Raw genomic sequence first — 5,549 nt, forward strand, 5'->3', positions numbered from 1 at the left:
GGCTGAAAGGACAGGTGGCTCCATCCCGGTAGAGGTGGGCCTGGGTTCCCGACGGCCCCCGACTGTTACTTTGTGGCTGAGCGACAGGGCAGGTTGAGACCACCTAGGAGACAGGTGGGCCTGGCCCTGTTCGGCGTTCGCGGATATTTAACACGCTTAACGAGATCTTGGTATTTGATCTGAGTCTGGCTACTGGCCTATACGCACTAACCAACTACACGGGAACAATTATGGGCACTCGACGTCGTGGTATCAGCCGAAGCGTTCTTGACGTCAGCGACGGAGCGGCGCGCGCCGGGTTCGACTGCGTTAACGCAACTTCCTTTGTAATGGAGGTTGCTAGGTCTGCTCACCGGCCGCGTACGCAACGTGCAGGTGTGCAATGGGCGATGGGCCCAGACCCCTGCGCGCATAGGATTTAGACCGGCATGCTGACCTCTCTGTTGTGCCTAGGTGGGGCTGCGACGTGTTGATCTTCCGAGGCCGGGCATGACCCAGGAAAGTGTGTCCGGCCAAATGGGATTGAGCGTGTTGGGTTATGTGGTGCACCCCTGCAGGGAAGTTAATCTATTCGAATAGTCGTGATCTTCGGTAACAGGACGACTTGGAGTTGTACCTTGACCTTATGACAACTAGAACCGGATACTTAATAAAACACACCCAGACAAGTTCCACAGACAACCCGGTGATCGCTTTTCCACAGGGCGACGAGGGGAGGATCGCCGGGTAGGATTATGCTATGCTATGCTACTTGGAGATGCTACTTGGAGGACTTCAGTCTACTCTCTTCTACATGCTGCAAGACGGAGGCTGCCAGAAGCGTAGTCTTCGACAGGATTAGCTATCCCCCTCTTATTCTGGCATTCTGCAGTTCAGTCCACCGATATGGCCCTTTACACATATACCCATGCATATGTAGTGTAGCTCCTTGCTTGCGAGTACTTTGGATGAGTACTCACGGTTGCTTTCTCCACCCTTTTTCCCCCTTTCCTTTCTTCCTGGTTGTCGCAACCAGATGCTGGAGCCCTGGAGCCAGACGCTACCGTCGACGACGACTACTACACTGGAGGTGCCTACTACTACGTGCAGGCTGCTGACGACGACCATGAGTAGTTTAGGAGGATCCCAGGCAGGAGGCCTGCGCCTCTTTCGATCTGTATCCCAGTTTGTGCTAGGCTTCTTAAGGCAAACTTGTTTAACTTATGTCTGTACTCAGATATTGTTGCTTCCGCTGACTCGTCTATGATCGAGCACTTGTATTCGAGCCCTCGAGGCCCCTGGCTTGTATTATGATGCTTGTATGACTTATTTATGTTTTAGAGTTGTGTTGTGATATCTTCCCGTGAGTCCCTGATCTTGATCGTACACATTTGCGTGCATGATTAGTGTACGATTGAATCGGGGGCGTCACAGGTATCCCAGATAGGTCCATGACCCTACCCTAGGTACATAACGTCATCATTAGCCCCCGAATGGATCGAGGTTCGAGTGAGGAAGGAGTTGATGATTTTCTCCGACCTATTTCCCGTGCTTTGATCATGTCGTATCCTGGATCAGCGATTCTTCTTTTTGGCGTTGGCATCAACTTTTCTTTCAGTCGCCTTGATCCATTCCTTTCTTCTGCCGAGTGGACTTTTGAACTTTAGTGAACTTCCGAGCGACGGATCGTAGGAAAGATATCGTCTGACAGATTGATCTGCCGTTAGCGGATTTTGTGGGATCCGAATTTTGGGAAGCGCGCGAAATGGGGCGGACCGCGGTACTCGGATGAGATAAGGCGTGGACGCCTCGATTTCTGTGCCGCCTTTTTCGCCACGTATCGTGCGTGCGCGACTGTTTCGGGATGTGACAGGACCGCCCGGACCCACTCGTCAGCCACTCGGAAGCGCCCTTATATAAAGTGTCGGGCGAGGGTTTTTGAACAGTGCCTTCCCATTCTTCTCTCCGCCCTCTTTGCCTCCGCCCGCTGCGCCTGCTCTCGCCTCCGCCTATCCACTCCTCACATGCTTCGCCGGTGACAATGGTGAAGGAGAAGGCGGCGGCCTTAGAGCGCGCGAAGAAGGCAACGACGACGGGGAAAGCGAAGGGGAGACCGTCCAGTCGGGGCGGATCTTCGTCAAGGTCCCGCCTGCCAAAGGGTTGGGTCCAAGGGGATTGGATCCGCTTGACCATCACCGAGACAGATCTCAATGACCTGGCCAATGAGGGTCTGATCCCCCACGGGTCAGCAAGGCTTCCGGGGACCGAGTGTCAACCGCAGCCGCAGGAGGGTGAGTGCGTTCTCCTAGCCACTCATGTAGACCGTGGCTTTTCTCTGCCGCAGAGTGTTTTCTTCCGAGGGTTGCTGAATTTCTTTGGGGCGCAACTCCACCATTTCACCCCCAATTCCATCGCCTATCTTGCTGCTTTTGTGTCCATGTGCGAGAACTTCCTGGGTTGTCGACCACATTGGGGTCTCTTTAAGCACATATTCACCTGTCGCTCACAGACAGTGAAAAAGGCGAGTCCGGACGATGAGAGGACTAAGGTTATCCAGATGTGCGGTGGCCTTGGGATTCAGATGAGGAATAAGAGTACTTTCCCGGCCATGACCCTTCCTGAGTCGGTCAGAGGATGGCAGTCGACTTGGTTCTACTGCCAAGACGAGTCGACGCCGGGGCAGTCGACTGGTCTCCCTCCGTTCTCCATGGGCCGAGTGGACAAACCCTCTTCTCTGAAGGTGCTTCCTAAGGAGAAAGCTCAGGTGAAAATGTTGATGGAGCGCGTAGTCCAACTTGTTAGGGACGGAGTGACGGGTATGGATCTTCTGGAGGTCTTCCTTAGACGGTGCATCCAACCGCTTCAGTACCGAGGCCACCCGATGTGGCTGTACTATGGTACCGAAGACACCACTCGGGTCCATCCAGAAGCGGTCAACGACACCACACTGGATAGGTGGGTGGCAGCCATCACAGGGAATAAGGACAACCCTCGAGGGGTTAGGAGGATCCCACCACTCGACTGTACCTATACACCGGACACGGTATGACCACTTATCTCCAATTGTAATCTTGCTGTATTCATTCTGCTTTGCTGCGAATTGGTCGATTGATCTTTGTTTTGGTTTGTTGTCTGATAGGCCACCACCGAGTTATACTCGATGCCCAATGGAGCGCAGACGCCGACTGAAGAGGAGGAAGGAAGTGGGGGCGAAAGCCCGGAGGAGTGGGATTCGGATGCTGACGACGATGATGAGGGTGATGACTCTGATGAGGAGGAAGAGGGGGAGGAGGAGGAGGAGGAAGTTGTACCTCCTCGCTCGAAAAGACGCTCGAAGCTTGTCCATGATCCCGCGGTTGAGCGCGATAAGGGGGTCGCAACCGTCACGCAGTCGTCCAAGTGCCCTCGGACCACTTCTCCGGTGCCGACTGAAAAAGCTCCGAAGCAGTCTCGAGTGGCGCCGTCGAAGTCGGCAAAGGTCTTGCCGAAGATGAAGATGGTGATCCCCACTATCTCAGGGTAATGGTGTAGCTTGAATTTGTCTATTCCTCATGAACTTATTGTTGGTCGACTCATGAGCTAATCGACTGTCTTCTGAAACTGCAGTGCTGCTACTTCTGATACTTCGGCCAGGGATGAAGACCACGAGATGGAGGATGCTGTTACCTCAAAGCCTAGTATGACTCTTGTGATTCCGTTTTCAGTCGATTGGCTTCTTGTCTCTAATTTCGATTCTTTTTCTGCAGCTTCATCTAACGTCGTTATCGACCATCCCGACGACGATGACGAGGAACCACCAAGGCAGAGGAGGAGCAAGAAAGCGTCTGCTGGCAAGGCGACTCAGGACGTGCCAGCACCCGAGACATTGGTCGTGGAGGGAGACAATGTCACTCGGCCTACCGTAACCTTTGCGGTGCCGTTGACGAGTGCTCGTCCTTCATCGTCGAGTGCTGCTCAACCCTCGCTTTTCTCAACCTACCACGTTCCAGAAGACCAGGCTAATGTTGCTAAAGAAGCAATACGCCAAGCGGGGGTCATGATGGAGCAAGTGAAGTCAATACGAGAAGCCAGTCAGGCAGCCTATGACGCCAGTTCAGCTCTTCAGAGTAATGTTCAGGTCAGTCGGTCACTGCCTATTCTGTTAGGATATGATATCTGAAAACTCTTCTTTCTGGAATTCTTAGAGTTTGTCTTACACCCACTGGGTGTGCCGATTGAAATTCCGGGTTAGTGGGGGCACGCTGAGTGCACCCACTGGGTGTAGTCCCCAAGGCTATGGTCGACTGCTGGCAGTCGACTGTAGTCTTTATGTCTTAAGTTTTTTTCCTTACTCGACTAGGTCGAATAGATTCATAAACAGGTGGGGGCACGCTGAGTGCACCCACTGGGTGTAGTCCCCGAGACTGTGGTCGACTGCTGGCAGTCGACTATAGTCTGAAGAACACCTCCTGTTTTTTTTCGTTGGTCGACTGGTCGACTCTAACTGATGAAACTAGTGGGGGCACGCTGAGTGCACCCACTGGGTGTAGTCCCCGAGACTGTGGTCGAATGTTTATATTCGGCCATAGTCTTAGAAATGCTATGATTTTTCCTTAGTCAGTCGGAAGTGAATTGTCTTTGACATCTGTCGATTGGTTCTTCCTAGAAATCCTGCGACCTTGCGGCTCGTTACACTGAGATGGAGAACAAACATATTCAGCTCGAGCCTGATCTGAAACTGACCCAAGAGAACCTAACGAAGGCGAAAGAGGAGGCTAAAGGTATGTTTGGTGAGGCCTCCGATGACTGCTTTTGCCTCTCGTTTGTTTCAGATCTGATCTCACTGTAATTTTGCAGACAAAGTGAGGGATGCCCTGAAGAAGAAAGACCTTGACTTGGCTGAGTTGCAGAAAGCGGCTTTAGAGAAGACCAAGCTCGCAGATGAAAAGCTGGCTTCAGTTACCAAGCTTGAAGAAGAAAACACCAATCTGAAGGCTGCTCTTAATGCTGCCAACAAGGAGGTCAGTCGACTGAAAAGTGACAAGGTTGCCCTGAATGACAAGGCCAGCGAGTTGGAGAGAAAGAAGAACGATCTGGAGGCTTATCTGGGCGGACTCGCCAAGAAGCTATTCCTCATGCTTGAAGGTAATCCTTTGTAACAAACAGACGTTTCAATTGTGATCTCCGATTGTTGTCTTGAATCGGTGGTTGTGCTTGCAGAATTTTGCCAGAACTTTGAAGAGGAGACTGGTCGACTGGAAATAAACCTGGATCCCATCAACTTCCCCATGAAAGATGAAGCCGCCATGAATGTGCTCCGGCTTGAATCTCGCGTTGCTGCCGTCGTCGACTATCTTGCAAGGCTGAAGGTCGCAACTTCTCGCATCGACACAACACTCTGGCCAAGAGAGACGCTCCAAAACGACCTCGAGTCTCTGATGACTCGACTGAACGAGGTCCCAAGTCGAGTGCAGGAGTGGAAGAAGTCGTCGGCCAGGTGTGGTGCGGATGTTGCTCTGTCTCTGGTCCGCGTTCATTTCAAGGATGCGCGAGAGGACAAGCTGGTGGCCCTTAGGGTGGCTAACACCAAG

This window comes from Triticum dicoccoides, chromosome 1B, assembly GCF_002162155.2.
Source record: "Triticum dicoccoides isolate Atlit2015 ecotype Zavitan chromosome 1B, WEW_v2.0, whole genome shotgun sequence".
Classification (NCBI taxonomy): domain Eukaryota; kingdom Viridiplantae; phylum Streptophyta; class Magnoliopsida; order Poales; family Poaceae; genus Triticum; species Triticum dicoccoides.